The sequence below is a fragment of the Onychomys torridus genome, chromosome 16 (genome assembly GCF_903995425.1).
Source record: "Onychomys torridus chromosome 16, mOncTor1.1, whole genome shotgun sequence".
Taxonomy (NCBI): domain Eukaryota; kingdom Metazoa; phylum Chordata; class Mammalia; order Rodentia; family Cricetidae; genus Onychomys; species Onychomys torridus.
The window spans coordinates 61,900,937-61,922,482 of NC_050458.1; the positions used below are offsets into that span (position 1 = coordinate 61,900,937).

At 42.7% G+C, this 21,546-nt stretch overlaps 1 non-coding gene across 1 annotated transcript; it reads left to right on the plus strand.

Annotated features, from left to right (window-relative positions):
• Positions 1-18,166: 18,166 nt before the first annotated feature.
• LOC118597578 lies at positions 18,167-18,269 on the plus strand. Its single transcript, XR_004946870.1, has one exon. It is a non-coding gene; the product is annotated as a U6 spliceosomal RNA (small nuclear RNA).
• The last annotated feature ends 3,277 nt before the right edge of the window (positions 18,270-21,546 follow it).

Genomic DNA, 21,546 nt, shown 5'->3' on the forward strand with positions numbered 1-21,546 from the left:
TACTTCCCGTGAGAATGCAGGAATAGTCAATTCCAAACAATTTGCCTGACAATTGCAATAATTTGGGGGGTGGTGGTAAAACAAAGACAGGAGAGTGTATACTAGGAATTTCATTACTAAGGGCAGGGATGGACAGGCAGTGAACAGAACAAGCAATCATCAAATGGCAGAAAAAACAGAAAGGGGGCGTAAATAGGAGGTGAAGACAGGAGGTAAAACAAGTCCAGCTAAAGACAGATGAAAGGAGAAAGAGGAGAAGAAATGCATCCTGCTAGTGAAACAATCCTGGCACTGAGGAAGCAGAGACAGGGAGATTCCCTCAATCCAAGTCCTTCGGATGACCTATCAAAAAGAAAATAAAGAGAAAGAGAAGAGAACAGGACAAAGCTTGTCCACTGAAATGAGCTTAGATAATGAATAAAGAAGTGTAAAGTGAAGGAAGGAGAGCTGGGTAGGAGTGTAGAGTCCATGTGCATCCCCTTACCTGGGTGTGGTTATTGGTCAGGGTGCAAATGCGGGACCTCTCTCTATGGGATCTATCACAGTCAAAATCATAATTTTGAAAAGCATTCTAGCTATGCACTGTGCCTTTTATTTCAGACTTTGACTACCACTGGGTAGTGCCTGCCCTGTCTTAGTCAGAGGGGTACCACTACCCTAAGTCTGCTGACCACAAGCTTTTCATGACCACTATGTATGACACACTTGGAGTCCTTCAAGAGCAAATATCCTGAGGCTCTGCTTGATTAAACCACATGGCTTTCATATGGTAATTATCCCATTTGTTCAGTCCCTGATTTAATAGAAATAAAGACTGGAACAGCTTTATTAATCAAATTCACACAAAAGAGACAAATCAGTATTATCACAGAGAGTTGATGCTGTTCAAATCTCTGGCGAATAAACCTACTGAGTGACATTTTGACAGCTGATTTGGCTTCTTTTAAAGGTAAGTAGGATAATAATGTTCAAATAGGAGAAGTGTCTGGGTTAGGAGTACAAACTGGAGAAGTATTAGCCATCAGAGGGCAGTTGGAGCAGCGGGGATTGATGACGTCATCCAACTTAAGCAAATCCAGGAAGAGAGGAGCCTTTAGGGTGGAGCCCCAGAGCTGAGCAACAGTAAGGGGTGAAGGAGAATTGGGCAGAGAGAAGTGGACAGACCATCGTCTTGCTCTGACTCTTCAATCTCCAAATATGAGGTTAAAAAATATATAAATGCTAAATAAACAAAATCAAAATTTACAATTGCATTATAAAGTTTTGCTTGCATATTTCTTTCTTTTTCAAAATCGGCTGACTTAATTGTCAACACAGATGAATTGAGAAGTGGAGCAAACTGCATTCTAAGATGGCCCCCAAGGTTTCTGAGTGCTATGCACGCCTCCTAAAATCACTATTCTCCTTAGCTACAAGCAGGAACTGTGAGGAAAATGGATCTTCTCTAAGTAGATTATTGATATGTAGCAGAAGTAACAGTCATTAAACTTTTGATAATAAGATAACTGTAGGGATGGAATGTAAGCCTATTGTCAAAGTAGATTACATCTGGTGTATACAAATAGGGGTACATAACTTATATGGAGAGGAAATCTTGAGATATGCTGTAAAGTAATCCTAATTCATCAGCCAAAAATACCAAATAAAGAGACAAAAGATTGGAGTAAGGTATTTTGTTGTAAATACCTTATTCCAGTACAAGGTTTGATGGGCACCTCTAATAAACCATCTGGACTGGAACAAGTTATAGGAAAATTAAAGGAAGACTTAGATAATGGGTTTTGTAACCGCTAGTACTGTGTTTCCCCAATACTATCAAATCATGAAGAGAAGCATCCCAGGCCTCGGATAAGCAAGGAGAAGAATACAACTGCTTCTTAGAGGGTTTGTATGTTTATTTGGGTGTGTGGTACACATGTATGTATACATGTGTGAGCCTGTGTGTGCACATATGGAAACCAGAGGTTTATGGCATGTGCCTTCTTTCCACTTTATAATTTGAATAATTTTCATTTAATTCATGTATCTAATACATTCTCATTATTCTCGCCCTGTCTTACTTTTCTGTTGTTGTGATTGGACACCATGACCAAGGCAACTTATAAAAGAGTTTAATTGGGCTTACAGTTCCAAAGGGTTAGAATTTATGATGACAAACAGAAGGCAAGGTGCCAGGCAACTGGAGCAGCTACCGAGAGCTCAGATCTTGATTTACAAGTAGGTGAACAGTCCAGAAAGCCCCATTCCTGTCTCTGTCTCTGTCTCTGTCTCTGTCTCTCTGTCTGTCTCTCTGTCTGTCTGTCTCTCTCTGTCTCTGTCTCTGTCTCTCTCTCTCTCTCTCTCTCTCTCTCTCTCTCTCTCTCTCTCTCTCTCTCTCTCCAAACCCCACCAGCTCAGAGAGTCTTGGAACAAAGGAAAGGCACTAAAAAGCCCAGTTCTGCATTCTTGGAGACTATTGCAACTTTCTCCCCGATACTGCCAGCTGCCCAAGTCCCCACCTAAGTGGTCAGCTTTTTTTACCACACTTGGGCACAAACCCAGCTTGTGGCCACATGTCATCATCACCCCTTGCCTGATTCTATAAAATCTCCCTGCTTTAGTTCAGGTTCGCAGCTTCTCTGGCCTCTAGCTCTAGGACCAAAGAACCTGCCCGGGAATTGCTTTGCTCAATATATCTGTTGTTATACTTTTCTATTTCTGCTTGATCTGGCTTACTGTGTCTATAGAGAAACTTATTAGGGGGTAGGGACAGAAAACCTATTAAACAGCATTTGTAATTTTTCAGGGATTATTTGGGAAGTCTCAAAGACAATTTTAGGTAGAAAAGACAGTTTCAGATTTGTGCTCCCTAAGTTTAGAATCTAGTTTTCAGAAGAAACTTTTTTAATTGTCAGGGGAAATTTGAATATTTTTCCATTGATAAGGTAAGCTCCTGGGTGCCAAAGAATCACCAGTCAGCAACCTAATTGTCAAGTTAATCATAGTGACATGAAACATTTCCTTTGGGAAAGCAGATGGCATCCTGACTGACAAGTGCCTTTATCTCTTTAATAAGAAAGAATAAAGAAATGATCTCTCTTTGCCTGGCCTCTCTGTAACAAAGATGCAAGAGGAGGATATTGTTGGGAGGTGGGAGGCTAGCGTGGTTCTCAGGGAGAGAGAAGACGTTCAGCCACAGGCCTGGGCAGTGCCAGATGAAGGTGATGTGAGGCTGGGTGGGATTAAAGAAATGCCAGACTCCAAATGGAACGAGGTGTCAGATGACCGGGGTACAAGCGTGGACTGTGAATGGGGTGAATCCAGGTGTCAGACATTTGAAGACCAAAGTTGTTGGCTCAAACCTCAACAATTCCTAAAATAGACCAGAGTTTAGAGGAGTCATGTTATTAAAACTTAATATGTTGATATAAGAAAATTTAATTCACAAGTTCTTATTTTTTAAACATTTTCCTTGGAGGAAATATTAAGACATTTAAATTTTTCATAGGTTATTTTAATTTCTTATTCTTACTCTTATTCTTAAATTATTTAATTTGGTAGAATTTGAGAGGGAGGATTTGTTTTGTTTTTTTAAATGTATAGCAACAGTAAAATGTATTTGTCACATATTATAATTAAATGATTTGCTTTAGTTTTAAATGGAAGAAAAAATTCTGGTTATAGAAACCCTTTACGCCAGAAAATAATTTGAAAAAAAAAAAAATCACATTTTCAAGCAGTTCAGTTTGACAAATATATTGGGTGACCAGTGTGTTTAACTCCCATTGTACTAAAGGGTCAATGGAATTAAAAAGAACAGGCAATTTTCACAATCACTTCCTCAAGGAAGTAACACGTAGCTACTTTGGCAATGCAAAAATGATTCTTGCTACTTTAATACCAAATTGAATTTACATATCTGTAACAAAAATAGAAGAAAACTGGCTTTAGATGCTAACTCACTACTCACGAGTCCTTTGCCTACAGTTGATGAATGGAGTCTTGCCTTCAGGGCGCCTCTCCTCTTGGACCAGGAAGAAGAACGGGGTTCATCTTTAACAATACAATTAACAGTTGTCTTCCACATTATCTTTGTGTAGAGTTTTGGGGTTTTTTAATTATTTTTTTGCATACAGTAAATTCTGATTACCGTTTCCCCTTCCTCACTTCCTGCCCACCTCTCCACCCACCCAACTCCACTCCTGCTTTCTCTCTCTCTTTAGAAAATTAACAGGCAAAAAAACGTAATTAACTAAAAGAAAGAAAAAGCATGAGAAACACAGAAACGCACACACACCACAGACAAAACAAAACCCATAAAAACACGAAAATCAGAAGCTATACTATGCAAGCAAAGGACCAGTAATAAAATTCCCAAAGAAAGCATTGTAAGACAAAAAAATAAGTCTCCAAAAATACCATTAAGTTGGTCTTGTGTTGGCCATCTACTACTGGGCATGGGGACTGTCCTTAAGTGTAGTGTGTATGCCGAGTGAGACTCCATCGGAGGAAACAAATTTGTCCTTTGTAAGCAGATGTTAATTTGAGACAGCTTCTTGATTAGTGATAGGAGTTCATGTCCACATTGCACTCTCCCCATAAGGACCCTGTCTGACTGTACAGGCCCTGTGCACACTGCCATAGTCTTTGTATGACTGTATGTCTGTCAGTCCTGTTGTGTCTCTTTGTCATTGCCCCCTGACCCCTGAGGGGAGGGGTTTGATGAAGACTTCCTAGTTAGGACTGAGTGTTCCAAGGTCTCTGACTCTGCACATTGTCCAGGTGTGAGACTATGTGTTAATTCCCATCTACTGCAGGAGGAAGCTTCTCTGATAGTGGCTGAATGACATAAGATGCTCATCTGTGGGGATAGCAGAATGCCATTAGGAGTCATTTTATTGCTATGATCCTTCAGCAGAGTAATAGTATCTGGGTTTCCCCGAGGTCCATGGCTTATCTAGTTTCTGGTCCTTGGCTGCTGGAGCAGTGTCAGGTATGGGTTCCATCTCATGGGACAGGTCTTAAATCTAATCAAATACTGGTTGGTTTCTCCCACAACACTTGTCCCCCTACTGCATCAGCATATCAGGCAGGCAGGCCACCAATGCAGATAGATTGCAGGGTTTGTAGCAGGGTTGGCATTTACCTTTCTCCTCTGGAAGTGTGAAGAGTACCTTCCGGTACCATGAACACTAGACAAAGGGGTGAAGGCTCTAGGTCATTGGTTTCTCAACCTTCCTAATGCTATGGTCCTTTAATAGATTCCTCATGTTGTGCTGACCCCCAACCGTAAAATTATTCTCAATGCTACTTCATAATTGTGGTTTTGTTACTACTATGAATTGTACTGTAAATATCTGATATGCAGGATGTCTGATATGTGACCCCTGTGAAAGGGTAGTTCAACCCTCAAAGGGGTCTCGACCCACAGGTTGAGAACTGCTGCTCAAGTCACCAGCTCGAATTCTCCATATTTAATGAGGTACATAAGTGTTGTCTTCAGCAACAGGGCCTTACCATCAGCTTGTGGAGAGCAACCAGTACCCTCGACAACAGTCTGAGTTCTTCGGGGATTTCCACGGGGCTCCTTTGGCCAACAGCTCAATTAGATGTGACCCATTCCTGGCATAGCAGGTTTTGCTTTGTAGCAAAAGATACCTAGTTGGGGCTTTGTCTCACCCTTTATTTGGCGACTCCACTTATATTCTCTCACATACACACATATTTTAAATAGTTTCTACTGTAGTAGGTCTCCACATGACCCCTCGAATGGCCCTTAGAGTTAGCTGGCCCTCCTGTACTCCCTCCCTTACCCACCTCTTCCCTCCCCTCTCTATTTAATCCTCCCATTCTACTCTCCCCCATCTCTCCATAACTACACAGTCCACTTCTCCCTCCCCTCCCCTTAGTCCCTTACTCTAGGCCTGACCCTTGTGGTTATATAGGTCATATAGCAGGACTATAGAAGACTTAAACCTAACATCCACAAATAAGCAAATATATACCATATTTGTCTTTTTTGGTCAGGATGATTTTTTTTCTAGCTCCAATAATTTATTGTGATTTTGGGTTTTTTTTATTTTAATTTTATGATTTTGTTTTTTAACAACTGGAAAATATCCTATTGTGTAAGTGTAACAGATTTTTATTATTTAATCTTTTGTTGAGGGAAATCTAGGCTATTTCCAATTTCTGACTATTCTGAATGAACATGGATAAGCAAGTGCTCTGTAATAGGATGTACAGTCATGCCCATGAGTGGTAGAGCTGGATCTTGAGGTAAATATGTTCCCAGCTTCTTGAGAAACCACCACACTGATTTCCATAGTGGATGTACAGGTTTGCACTCCCACCAGCAACTGATGTGAGTGTTCCCCTTACTCCACATCCTTGTCAACATGAAAGCATTTGTTTTATTCATCTTGTCTTGTGGTTGGAATTTTTTTTTTTTTTAGATTTAACATTTTCTTTGACTGGGGTATTAATTTCTTCTACCTTGCTTAATGCCTGAGATCCTCTCTTCCACATCTTTGACTTTTCTAAATTTTTCACTTATTGTTTTATCTCAGTTTGGATTTTCTTTAGTGATTGTATTTCTACGTTCATGTCTTGAACTGTTTTCAGTATTTCTTTGTATTCTTAATGTATTCACAGACTTAAGGGATTTGTTCATGTCTTCTTCAGAAAGATCCTTGAACTGCTATTTTGAAGTCTTTGTTTCGTACTTCAGCTATATCACATTTCTCCAGCCTGCTCTAGTAGGGTTACTGGGTTCTGGTGGCAGCATACTGTCCTGGCTGTTAATGTTTGTGTTTTGTGCTGGTGTCTAGACATCTGGGGCTGGGATGATGGAAGTGATTCTGGTTGTTGGTATCTGGTCTTGTCTTTGTTGGGTGGGTGTTCTGTTCCTTGGTCTCCACTACCCTCTTCTTAGGATAGTGTGGTAGTTCTGGGTTGCCAGATAGAGTGCTTCTGCAGGTCTGTGGGTGGCAGAGAGGAATGGAAGGGAGGCAGAAGGGGGGCACTGGGAAAGAGCTAAGGGGATCCTGACCACATCAAGAGGTGATGTCACCAGGGAGCTGGAGGTGTAGTCAGAAGTAGGTTGCAATAAATCAAAGAATAATCTGTAGAAACAGGGAAGAGAGGCTTAGGGGGGCCCTGAGTCTAAACCAAGAGTTGGGGTATCAAGTGGATGCAGCTAAGGTGGGAGTAGGGGCACCTGTAGGCTAATAGTTAGAGGGCTGAGGGCAAGAATGGAGAGTTTGTAATGGAGGACAGGGAAGACAATGTGATTCACCTACCTGAGTCCCTGCCAGGCATGGCCACTGGGGGTCCCAGGTGGAAAGCGTCTCTAGGTATAAACGGGATGACAAGAAGAAATGGGAATGGCTGGGGCAGGGAGGTTGAAGGTCCACAGGAAGTAGGAAAGCTGGGTGCACACCAGAGTGAAGCAGAGTCCCCTGGGAATGGAGGGGGTGTGGGAAGAGAAGCTCCTGCAAGCAGTCTGCTACAGGGCTGGGGGTGAGACTCCACTCTGTTAACTTCTTAAGAACGCATGCTTGCTTATTCTGTAGCAGTTTGGGAGAGTTTGTGGATACTGCTGAGTCTTTTTCCCCCTCTATTCTGATGAAATAAGTTATAAAAGTGGGAGAAGATGGGGTTGGAGATTTAACTCAGTGGTAGAGCGCTTGCCTAGCAAGCTCAAGGCTCTGGGTTCAATCCTCAGCTCCACCAAAAAAAAAAAAAAAAAAAAAAAAAAAAAAAAGGAAAAGTCTTTCCTGGGTGAAGAATAAGAGAGACAGATATACAAAGCTCTAGGTTGGAAAAGCACTTTCCAGGATCAGTTTTATAACTGTATATAAAAACTGTGGTTTGGGGCTTACAAACTCAGCAGATTGGGCCACAGTCCTGCCAAAGGACTCAAGAACAAACTGAAAAAAATCATATCTGGCTATTTCCACAGATGGAAATATTTGGCATTATGAGTTTGAACATCTGCAAAACTGAGTTCTTCATCTGGGCGTGCTGGCATCATGACACCAACAATTTTGGAATCCTTATTTTTCCAGCGCTAATGTGGTCAGATCTCTCTCTCTTTCTCTGTCTGTGTGTGTGTGTGTGTGTGTGTGTCTGTCTGTCTGTCTGTCTGTCTGTCTGTATCTGTGTCTGTATGTCTGTGTCCCTCCCTGTCTTTAGGAATTGGCTTAGAAAAGGCTCTCAGAAGCCTGTGATCTCAGTTCCCCTCACTGACATCACTGTCATCATCTAAATGCATCTGCCCCTCCCCCAAAGTCTAGACTTCCAAGATAGTGGAATAAGAAGGTGGGGCCTTTACAATGTGATTAGGTCATGAGGGTGATGTCCTGACCAAGGGGCCCCAGAATCCCTGAGCCTGCTGTTGTGTAAGGACAGTGAAAAGATGTCCTCACTAGATACCAACTCTCCCAGCTTGGACTTCCTAGCCTCTAGACATGTGAGAAATAGGTTGAGATTATTTGCAAGCCTCCCAATCTATTTTGTTATAGCAATCCACACAGATTAAGACAGAAATTTGCTACCAAGATTGTGCCGATGTGACAGGTACCTAAAAATGTGGACGTAGCTGTAGAACTGGGCAATAGTGGAGCTTGAGAATGTTTTCGGTGTATATTAGAAAAAGTCTACATTGCCTTGAAGAAACAGTTGAGGTGATTGTAGTCAGAGCTTAGAAGAGGAGACGAGAGAAGTGACAGAAGAGGAAAGGTAGAGGAAGTGGGGGAGGAGAGGCCATAGAGAAACTTTTCGTCTTCTTAGAGAATACCTTTTAAAGTCTTTAAAGAAATGTGGAGGAGCTGGAGAGAAGGCTCAGTAGTTAAGAGCTCTGGCCTATCTCCCAGAGGACCTGGTTCAAATCCCAGCACTCACATGGCAGCTATCAACCAGCTGTAACTCCAGTTCCAGGGGAGTTCTGACCACCTTGGCCATCAGGCATGCACATGGTAAGCAAGCAGACAAAACACATTAAATAAATACATTTTTAAAATAATATTTGGTACAAGGAGGCCACAGATAGAAATGAGGAAGAACCTGGTTGAAATATATTCAAGTCCCAACCTTTTATAAAAGGTAGAATTTCTGAACCATAGAAAAATGGTTGGCTATTTGGTTGAGGGGATAACTAAGTGTTGAAGGAACAACACCTTGGCTCCTTCTGTGATAGTAGAACTTAAGAAGTTAACAAGTCTGTCTTCAAATCTTCTTGTTATTAATGGGGAAGCAGAAGAGCTTGGTAGTCTCAGTTTAGCCAGATTGGAGAGAGAGAGAGAGAGACTGTTTGAAAGAGATGATATGGTCATATGGCCTTCCAATAACATTAGTCATCCATCTAAACAGATTCAGAGCCATAACAAGACACAGAATGGCCCCAAAGTTCAGAAAACACTGAGGCTGCTAGTCCAACCCCAAGTCCTGAGTATAAAACTTGGTCTAAAATAGAGAATCTGCTATTGATGTGATTGCAATTTTAAGAATGAGAGCGCCCCCGAGATTGTAGACAAAACCAAGGGTGAATGGGTGCATGCTTAGGGAACTCTGAGCATATGACCTGAAGCACAGGTGGAGAGCTACCATGAGGGCTAGGCCCTGCTGCTAAAGGAGGGCAGATGCCCAAAGACATGGAACAGCTAGAAGGTGATATCACGAGCCCAGGGGGGCTAGAAAGCAGAGCATAGAGCTAAAGAAGATAATTCTTGAATTGTGAGGCTTGACCTTTGGGCAACCTGGTCCATCGTTTCTTCTTTCCCATGTCTGTAGTATGGGATGGGACTTTCTGTCCTCTGCCTTTCCAGTCACTGTGTTTTGGAAATACGCAATGTGTCTGATTTCGTATGTTCACAGCTGAAAAGTGCCTTGGCTCAAAACCAGTCAAGCCTCTATTTGTCTCACTCACGTCTAATTTAGATATTAGAGACTGCGAACTTCAAATTTTGAATTGATGTTGGAATGAGCTAACACTTTTGGGGCTACTAGGACAATTAGAGGAGTTTGGGGGTCATGAGAAGAATATGGCAGACTGAATGTTTGTACACTTTGAAACTCATATGTCAAAATCCTGACCCTCATGGTGGGGACATTCCACAATTAGAAAGTTGGAAGTTCATGAGAGCAGTGCCCTCATAGATGAGAAAGATGGCCTATTTGAGGTGCTAGGGAGCTAGCATGCCCCTTCGGCCAAGGCAGGGCATTGAAGACGTATTTATTTAAGAAGTAAGCCCTCACAAGACCCTGAATATGTCAGCACCCTGACCTTGGACTTCACAGCACTAAAACTTTGAGAAATAAATTTCTCTTATTCATAATCCACATAAACAAACTATCAAAATAGCTTCTTCAGAAGTCACAGAACTCACAGAGTTTCTCTATATAGCCCTGGCTGTCCTGAAACTGTATAGACCAGATCTCATAGAGATCTACCGACTACTGCCACCCAAGTCTGGGATTAAAGGTATGTGCCTCCTCACCCAGGGGATGGAGTATTTTTATGTGTATGGATGTAAATCCACGACTTGATGGGCAATCATGAAACACACACACACACACACACACTCACTCACCATGTTGTTCTTTATTGGTATTTTCATAGAACATTTTCAAAAATAAAATTTGTTCTTCACAAGGCTCTATCGTAAAATAACAAACTTTAACAACAGAGTGGACCAACATTGACAAGAGGTTTCAAAATATATCTGAAATGGTTAAAAGGCAGAAAGCTGAGCGATATAAAAATGAAGAAAGAGAGAATCACTCCACCTATGGACAAAACCAGAGATCCACCTTGTGTATGTTGTATCACTAGGCTAGGCAGTAGTCCATATTTCCATGTCCGTGTTTCTGCCTCCATGGATAAGTACATGGAGACGTAACTGTGGTGGTTTGAATGGCCCCCATAGACTCATGTTTTTGAATGTCTGGCCCACAGGGAGTGGCACTATTAGGTGCTGTGGACTTATTGGAGTAGATGCGGAAGGAAGGAAGATGTGCTGGAGGAAGTATGTCGCTGTGGGAGTGGGTTTTGAGGTCTCATATGTTCAAGCTACACCCAGTGTGGGACACAGTCCACTTCCTGTTGCCTGTGGATCAAGATCTAGAACTTTCAGCTACCTCTCCAGTGCCATGTCTGCCTGTGTGCTGCCGTGCTTCCCGCCATGATGATAATGGACTAAACTTCTGAACTGTCAGCAAGCCCCAATTAAATGTTTTCTTTTATAAGAGTTGCTGTGGTCATGTTGCCTCTTCACATCGATAAAAAGCCTAACTAAGAAAGCAACTCAGTATAGGTTGATGTAAATAGTAAGACCTTGCAAAGCTGACTCAAAAGGAATTTTAATGAGCTAGGTGTTCCTGAGTAGAAGCATTTCAAAATGTTCAGCTGTGTGAAGGAGAGAATGTGGATGTTGGTTTGTACTGTGGTTTTGGTAAGAGCACTGAAGATGAGATGGACTGGAAGATCTTTAAATGACAAGGAAGCATGCTGTGTCAGGGAGCTTCCTCCTCAAGGTTCCTATTTCCAAATTTCCTTTCCTTGAGTGCCCTAGCTAACTAATCTTGCTAATTTTTCTAAAATTCAGGTCAAAACACACCGTATCGCAGTTATACCTCTGACTGGGTACTTTGCAGTATTTTACATACCCTCCTCACATTTCTGCCTCTGAAAATCTCAGCAGCCTTCAGTTTACCTTCTGCTCTCTGTGAGAGCAAGACTTGAGATCTGACTAGTTTCTCTTTCATTCCTGTGACATAATAGGTATGTGGGAAGGTCATGGCTTTCCCCAACACCATGTGTCCTCGCCATCCACTGCCTCACTTCCTGCTTCACCACGTTCTGGCCACATGAGCATGCTGGTGAAAACACTGTCTGGAAATGTGGCCACAATTCATTGCTTCATTGCTAATCCAGAAAATACTTCCCAGGCCTTCCCCTATGTCAGACCTCAGGATAGACTCTTGAGACCAGAGACTTGCCTGCCAACATTCTGTCCCATTGACCTTAAAACCCATCAAGTTCTCAACTTTCCTGTGATCACACAGGTCTTCTCAGGCCATGATTTAGGAATTCCTCCCTCTTCTGACCTGAAGTGTGCTGTGGGATTGTCTTTCTGTATGCTGTGAATGTGTTGCTCTGATTGGTTGATAAATAAAGCTGTTTGGCCAATGGTGAGGCAGAATAAGGTTAGGCACTACATTCAAACTGGAGAGAGGGGAGAAGAAAGGAGAGTGGGGCAGACTCTGCCAGCTGCCATCAGAAGAAGCAAGATGCAAAAGTACTGGTAAACCATGAAGACATATGGCAATGCATAGATTAATAGAAATAGGCTGAGTTAAGTTGTAAGAGCTAGCTAGCAAGAAGCCTGAGCCATTAGGCCATACAGTTTGTAAGTAATATAAACCTCTGTGTGTTTACTTGGTCTGAGCAGCTGCAGAACCAGGCAGGACACAGGAAAACTTCTGACTACAGAAGTGTGTGATCTCTTAATGCTCAGCTTTTCTTCTCTCCTCACTCTGCCTGCCCCATGTGGGTGAGCTCATCCACACCCACATGTCAAGTCCATTTCTCTCTGCAGTGTGCCTCTCTCTCCCGAGTATCCCAGGCCTCCTTCCAAAGACATCACAACCAGAATCGAAATGTATCACCAACCAACTCTCGGTTTATTAGAGGATGGCAGATAATAATTCCCAGATTCATGTCTACCTTGTGTGATTCATATCCATTTTTCTCCAAAGGGACATATTTAAATCAAGAGAAAACATAATAGGAAATAATCTCTAAGCTGAAAATACAGAGTATTTCTACCAAGTATTACATATATATCTGCAGATGATATCATGAATACCATTACTTTGCTTGGTCACTTCAAATTATTTTTATTTAATTTTCATTAATTTTGAATCCATCTAAAAGCAGTTTTGTGCAGAAGGGGATTCTCTGCAAACTTCATTACTTTATCAAAGACTTTTAGGATGTCTTTATGTAACTTTTTACCTTGTGTCATAGTCTTAAAATATGTGTTTGGGGCACCCTTACTAAAAGCCCATTAGAATTTGTAGAGAGTATAAGTCTGCTATTGGCAGTCCATACTCAGGAAAGTCTGTACTTAGAAAAGAATCTCCACATTTTCCATGACTAAAATCTGCAGACAAATTTGCTCAAATTAGATAGCTTGTTATAAGATTGCCTGGTTCCCCTCCCTAACATTAACAATAATCTTTAGCTGGTTCACATCCAACTCCAGATGTTAACTGGGTAAGACTGTCATGCCAGAGGAAGATCCACTTGATTTAGTGTATATTAACTTCAATGTGCAATCATTACATCTGAGTCTAACCACAATTTCCCACAGCATAGGAACGGCCAGTGGAGAAAACCCAGGCTGGATAAGAAAAGAATTGAGACAGCCATCTTTATAAGCATGAACACAGCCCAGAGTAGCAGGTATCCCTGTTGGGTACCCAGAAGCCTCAAACAGTGCTTGGCCTACGGTAGCTGCTCAACCTGTGCTCTGTGTGTTGTTACTTAAGCATCATATAATTTTTACACATCACAAAATATTATTCTTCCTTTGAAAATGCCGACCACTTAGAATGCAGAAACATTCATTCCTCATAGAAGGGCTTCCTTTGGCCAGAGCTTACCTCTTGTTCAGCTGTGCTGTGATCTTGCACGTGATGACAACCCGATAAGCATCCGTGTAAGCAATACCACCCAAGAAGTTTCTCTGAGCACCGTGCTGACAAAAACATCCCTGTGCAGAAGGTCACTGTGACTCCGGAGAGACTAGAGAGTCAAGTACATGCTGATTTGGCATGAACACAAGTGCTCATGAGGAAAGCCAAGTGGCAGGCTTGGTCATTTTCCTCTATATCATCTAATACCTGGCTGGGCCAGGTTCCCTGAGAGGAGGTCTGCTCTTCGCCACCCCATTCCTTTGCCAGCATTGTCCTGTCTACCTAAAATGCCGTCTCTAGCCTTCCACTTCTCTCTTCCTGTGAGAAGTCTTCCCTCTCTTCTTCCTTCCTCCCCTAAGTCTTCTCTAATCTGCCCCCACATGCTCCAGTCAATTCTGTCCCCTTAGGATTGTGTCTCCTGGAGTAGAGGCTGTATTTGAGATGTATTAAATGGATTCTGTTCCCTATAATGATTGTGTAGATGATCTCCTGCCTCATGAATTAATCAACTCAATGTCAGAGACTGTGTGCCATCCTATCAGTGAGGTCCCTGCTAGGAGTCTACAATGGGATTCAAAGAATATTTGTGAAATTAAATGAACAGCCTAAAATGGCTCAGAACAGAACCACTTAAATAATTTGAAAAGCCCTGTGCAATCTCACAAAACAAGGAAATGAGTAGTTTTCATATTTCAGAGTCTCTTTTAAAATGAAGCTGTAGATCATAGGAGAGAAAGAAGACATTGTTTCTTTTATTAAATTGAGTTCCTGTTCATCTTATGAAAAAAAGATTTTTGAAAAATCAAATTATTGAAGCTTAATTAACTATTATAATTGGCCATAAATGAAAGGCTCCCAATTAGTTGTGAATTGAGTGACGGCAGAGGAATCTTGTCAAGACAGACTCCCTGGACCCTAGTAATAGCTAGAAGCACTTAGCCACACGTGGTCATGAAGCACGATGGAGAAGGAGGAGTTAAGCTTGGCTGCACAGGTTGGAGAGCAGAATCGCTAGTTACTCAGAGAAGGACTGACCATGCACTGGAACGTTCTGGCTTTCTTTGAACTCATCTTCCTTGATCCAATGCCATGTGTTTGTCTCATTCCTTCTGGAACCATCAAGACATCACCAAGTCATAAGGATAGCTCATTGTTTAAGACCAAACTGGTTACTAGAAGCCAGTTACCTGTAGTAGTAGTAGTAGTAGTAGTAGTAGTAGTAGTAGTAGTAGTAGGCGACAAAAATTAGCTTTTGCTTGTCTCACACAGGCACCTTAGCACTTCCCTTCTGACATATTGTGCAGGGATGGTGTCCCTACACACCAGGCAGTTCTTTGGCTCCCCTCCAGGGTGTCTTATAATTGAATTAGATTCTAGCACTATCTATCTGGAGTTAGAGTCAGAACCCTCAGTTTAGGAGCTCAAGGTGGTTCCATATTCTACATGCTAACTGCTAGGTTAGGATTTCAGAACCTCTGACCAACCAGCTATACATTAGAACTTCTCATGACCCCCGCCTCAGTTTCAGACATTTTCTGGAATGGCCCACAGAACTTAGCAAACAGTTTACTTACGTTTACTCAGTTATTACCAAGGGCTATAACATTCAGACAGAAGAGATGCCAGTGGACAGTATGAGGGAACAGGCAAAAATCTCCATGTCCTCTTGGGGTACACTCCCTTCCATGTGCTCAGCCCTTTGTGGGTATTTGTAGAGGCCTCAATGCATAATCATGTTCAATCCAATCACAGATGATGATCAATTAGTGATTCATTCAACCCTCAGCTCTTCAGGTCAGGAAACCTCTACTCAATAGTTGGTTCCCCTGATGTCTTAGTTATATTTCCATTGCTGTGATAAAACACCACCACCCAGGTGACTTTATAGAAGGAAGTGTTCATCTGGGCTTATGGTTCCAGAGTGCCATGAGTCCATCACCATGGTGGCAGGCAGGCATGGCATCTGGAGCAGACGCTGAGAGGTCACATCCTAAACAGCAAACCTGAAGGAAAGAGAGTAAACTCACAATGGCTCAAGTCTCTGAACTCCAGAGCCTGAGTCTAGTGAAGTATGTCCTCCAACAAGGCCACACCTCCTCTGCCTCCCCAAACAGCACCACCAACTGGGGAATCAAGTCCCGATGGGGGGCATTCCCCTTCCAACCACCATACTTGTTAACAGCTGCTACACTGAAACCATCCAGGACCCTTGTTATCAGTCACTTCTTTCCTGTGCATCAAGACACCTCCCATTTCCAAAAATTCATGTCTGGGGAGCTTTGCTCCAGAAAAGGGATTTAGAGAGCACACAGGGACAAAGACCCAAATTTATTTCTTGTTATATCACAGTAGCCAAGCTGTGAAAATTTTACTGGGGTGAGGCATTCCTGTCCCAGTTTGCTGGGAGATTTAACAATGAAAACTGAACAATGTATGCTGACGGCTTCCTTTACTTTTGATTTGACCGGCATGTTGTTGTTTCAGTGGGTGGAGTTAAAAAACAAGCAATAAAATGTCAAAGGTAAACATAGTGAGATCACCAAAGGACTCTGAAATCTAGCTGAACAACATGATTGGGTAGACTGAGGCCAGGTTTGTGAACAGTTATCAGTCTAGCTCATCACAGGAAAGCATTTACTGTGAAGGACATTTTTGTAGGATCCTTAGATCGCTCCAAATGAGCAGAAGACACCCAATATGCAGTTGCAGAAAGCAGCTTGATTCTTGAGAAAAACCAGCATGCTGGGGCCCACCCAAGATGGCTTCAACCCTGGGAGAGGGTAAGACAGCCCCTTGTGAGCCTACTTAGAGGAATTTCAGCTGTGGTTAAGTGTACTTTAAAGTGATTAGGTATAGACACTTAATGGTACAGGAATCATTTTATGATTGGCTCGTGACATCTGGTCAGCAACTGTGGTTGCAGTGTCAGGGGTCTGTCTGCTGTGTCAGGGGTTTGTGTAAATGAAAATAACAAGAACAGGTCCTGCTTGTAGCCAGGCAGGACCCTGAGTGGCTACCAGACTAGACATACTTCTTGAGGGTCTGGTTGAAGCCAGACATGAATCAACATAGGATGGTGAGGTGATATGGGGCAGAGGTCTTAACAAACTGGCCCCTGGAAAAAAACAACTGGCCTTGGTCCTTTCACATTTCAGGTATAATTTCCATGCCATGTAAGTAATTGTCTTAGCTATGGCCTCTATTGCTGTGAACAGACACCATGACTATGGCAACGCTTACAAAGGAAACATTTAATTGGGTGGCTTACAGTTTCAGAGGTTTAGTCCATTATCATCAGGGTGTGGCATGGTGGCATGCAGGTAGACATGGTGATGGAGAAGGAGCTGAGAGTTCTACATCTTGATCTGCAGGTAACAGGAGACTGTTACACCAAGTGTGGCTTGAGCATATATGAGACCTCAAAGCCCACCTCCTCAGTGACACACTTCCTCTAACAAGGTCATACCTCCTAATAGTGCCACTCCCTTTGGGGGCCATTTTCTTTCAAACCACCACAGTAGTCAAGAGTAAGTCAGCCCTTAAAACATCATGCAGCCTACTGTGGTGTGCAGAGGCAGAGATATGGGTTGGGTAGTTAGATGATGGTCCATAAAGGGAAAGCCTGGTTTCAGAGGCCTGTGTTAGCTAGACATCTGAACAAAATGGAATGGGAATCAAGGGGCTACAGAGAAACTCTGGGGAGAGTTTTCAGGCAGTTGTGGTAAGTGAAGATCGCCCTGAAAAAGCTGTGGGCAGCAAACTTTGAGTCTCACCTAATAATTATTTCTTGTTTTTTCCCTTTTATTGAAAATAGATTTCTCTACTCCTCTCAGATCCTCCCCACCGCCCTTCCATCGAGATCTACCCCCTTTCTGTCTCTCATTAGAAAATAAGCAGGCTTCTCTGGGATTATAGTGTAATATGTAATGTGATATAACATCATATGATAAACCAAAAACTGACACATCAGAATTAGCAAAACAAACAGAAGGAAAAGAGCCCAAGAGAAGGCACAAGAAACAGAGACCCACTTGTTTGCACTTAGGAATCCCATAAAAACACTAAACTGGAAGCCATAGTAAGCAAGGAACCTATAAGGTAAAAAGAGAAAAATATATAGAAATAAAATAAGAATAAAAAATAAAAATAATAGGTGTTTTTTTTTTAAATGAAGAGTCCTGACATGATATTATAAGACAAGGAACCTCCAAAGATGCCACTGGGTTCATTTTCTCCTGGCCATCTACTGCTGGGCATGCAGCCTACCCTTAAGAGTAGTGTGTTTGCCTAGTAAGACTCCCTAGGAGGAAACTAAATTTTCATTTGCAAGTGGTTATCAATTGGAGATAGCTTCTGGGATAGGCATGAGGAAAATGTGTCCACTTCTTTCATCTCTAGGACCCCATCTGGTGCAGACCTGTGCAGACCCTGCGCATGCTGCTCAGTCTCTGTGAGGTCATATGTGTGTCGATCATGTTTATTTAGAGAGCCTTTATTCGGCAGCACATACACTAAAATTGGAACAATACAGAGATTAGCATCCTCTATGCAAGGATGGTGCACAAATTGGTGAAGCGATGCATTGATTCCACAGAAGAAGAGGCAGAAGGAGTGTAAGAGCCAGAGGGGATGGAGGACACCAAGTACAAAGGCCACCCAAAAACTATTGAGAAAAGAATGAATGTGTGAGAAAAGGGGGCAATGTACTGAATTTCTAAACTGCTTTTTACTTTACTAAAACCTCATTTTACTTGTTAGCTATTCTAAGCTGATACTTGACAAGTCCACTGAGAAGAGACAATAATTAGCTGATTGTCATCCTTGACATAGGAACCTAGAATATGTAGGTAGGGAATAATATTTGGAATATATGTGTGTGTGTGTGTGTGTGTGTGTGTGTGTGTGTGTGTGTGTGTTTTATAATTGTCCTTTTGGTCTGTGCTACCATTTCCTTTTTCTCTCAAAGAGAAAGTTAACTTTAACACCTCCACACCCACACCCACACCCCGTGCCAAAAGGCAGGCATGGTGGTTGATGCTTGTAATCCAGGCACTCACAATCCCTGAGAGGCTGAGGCAAGAGAATCATGAGTTCAAGGCCACATGGTGGCACCCTGTATGAAACAATCAACAGAAAAACAAGAATAGAAAAGACTGCCATGGAAATAAACAGAAATCAGAAGAAGCCAACAAAACATAGAAGAAATACAGAAGCCATTGGTGAGGGTATGCTGTGGGCTACGGGGAACTAGAGAATGGAGCTGAGGAAGGGACAGGGTGACTTGAAGAAGATTGCTTCCTTGTAGAGAAACCACAGGGTGGAGGGGAGGAAGATGACTTCCCATTGCCAGGACAAGAAGATATCAAGTCAGAGAGGTGGGTGGGCAGTGATCCCACCCAAGGAGTGAGAACAACATGGTAACAGAGCATAAGAACTCCTGACTTAAGCAGATTATTAAGATCCAGAACTGGCTGTTAAATGTCTTCTGAAACCTGAAGGAAATGCAACAGACACATGCAACATGTGGTAAAGTCGCGCTGTGCCAGTGAGAAGGCATGGGCACAGCACAGAAAACCTGCAGCCAGAGAGTGCTGCCTGCTGAGAGGCATTACAGTGTTCCTGTGAAAAGTGTTGTTTTAGGGGGCTGGAAAGATGGCTGTGGTTAAAAGCACTGGCTGTGCTTCCAGAGAACCCAGGTTTGCCTCGTGGAATTCCACAGAAGCGAATGAGTCCACCATGACAGTTGGAGACTTTGGGTGCTCGACACTACTGTGTCTAAGGCAGGGGAGGTGTGACAGTGGCTGGGAGGGGCAGGTGCCCTGGCTGTGCAGTTCAGTCACAAACGATGTGGTGAAGTAGTTAGTGGTTTGGTGGTGGGGATGGTGGGCCACCAGCTGGGGGTGTTTCTGTGGTGGCAAATTCTCAGTGGTAGTGTACCATGGCTCCTTATCTCAGAAGAAGGCTCATTAACAGTGGTTCCAAGATGCCATCACAGAGTAACCACACTGTCCGTGGGAAGCAGGGCACACCCATTAACTCCTCCTTTGGGGACAGTGGGTCTGTTAGGTTCCAGGCAGCTTTCTCTGCTGGACTAACTGCCTACGAGGACTACAGAGGTCCCATAGTGACCAGCCTGCCAGTGTCCAAGGTGGTTCCAGTCCTCTGATAGACATGGATTCTGTCCTTTTGTAGTTTTCTCAGGATGTGGTAGTTTATTCTTTGCTTTGGCTGTCCTTGTGGGAGGAGGTGGGCACTAGAGACATCTGTCTCATTGACATGACTCCACCAAGACCTCTTCAAAGTCAAGACTAAGAAAATGAACAACTCAATTAAAATGTAGGTAAAGACTTTAACAGTTCACCCTGGAGGATCTTCAGATGGAAAGTAAGCACGTGAACAAACATTTTATGTGATTTGTCCCTAAGGAAATGCAAATCAAATCAACCATGCAATCCTATCTTTTGGATAGGCCAAATACAAAACCCAGCAAACACTAGCGATAAGAACAGCGGTTTCCATCCATTGTGGGGGTGGGGGGAGGAGGGACTAAAAAATGCTATGAACTATGGAGACAGTTAGGCAGCTTGCAACAAAACTAAACACACCCCACCTTACAACAATCATGCTTTTGTGTTTACTCAAGTGATTTGGAAATTTATGCCTACCCATGGATGCTGGGGGCAACTTTCTTCACAATCCAGAACTTGGCAGCAACCAAGGGTCCTTCAAGTAAATGGTCAAGTAGATCGTGGCCTGTCCAGACAGCAGGATTTTATTCAGCAAGTTCTTCTCTGACCTCCACACATATCTTCCCTCCACACACAACACACACAGTATATAAACCAATGTAATTTTTAAAAAAGTTAAGCTGTCAGGGCTGGAAATGTAAATTTCATTTAATAAAATGAGAGTGTTCGTGTCTAACTCCAAGTGCTTATTTTCTTCAGAAACGCTATAAAATGAGACTTCAGTGAAGGAAAATTATCATAAGTGAGCAAGGTTTCCATTTCACATTTTAACATGTCTAAATGTGGGCAGTTCCTCCAGTCTCTCTTTTTAGTTTGTTTGTTTGTTTTTCGAGACAGGGTTTCTCTGTGTAGTTTTGTGCCTTTCCTGGATCTCGCTTTGTAGACCAGGCTGGCCTCGAACTCACAGAGATCCACCTGCCTCTGCCTCCCAAGTGCTGGGATTAAAGCCGTGTGCCACCACCGCCCGGCTCCTCCAGTTTCTTAATTGCCAAGAGATTCGTTGGATTTTTAAGTTACTTGACTAATTGCCTATAGTCTTTAGAAATAACAGTTTTGATACTGTTTGTTCTTAAGCTATCTCTGGTGATCAAATAACCCGAGTTTGGCTTGCTCTCACGGACAGAAATGAATGAACAAGGTCAGTGCTGACACCTACTGTTAGGAGAGGGCATGGGCTGCCACGCGCAATGTTTTGGGAAGGGACTGGAACCTGGGAGAGCCTTGCCTGTCATCCTGAAAAGGAGGATGATATCCTCAAACTTTTGAGATAAAGGTGGAAAGTTCTGGAAATGGATAAATGAATATCAAAAAAGCTGTCTAATTTTCACCCACGAGCTTTCCTGGGGGCTCTGATATCTTTAGCAAATCCTAACTTTTTTTTTTTTTTTAAATCTTGTATTGTTTCTGTCCTGTGACACCTTACAAAACACTGCAGGGCTTCAGTGTGGTGGGTATTGTGTTCCCGGAAATATTGTGTGTTCCCCGAAATAAACATATCTGGGGTCAGAGAACAGACAGCCACTAGAACAGAGCCAGAAATGGTGGCTAGAAAATGGGAAGAGTAAGCCATAGCAGAAGTTGGGCGGTGATGGTACACACCTTTAATCCCAGCACTTGG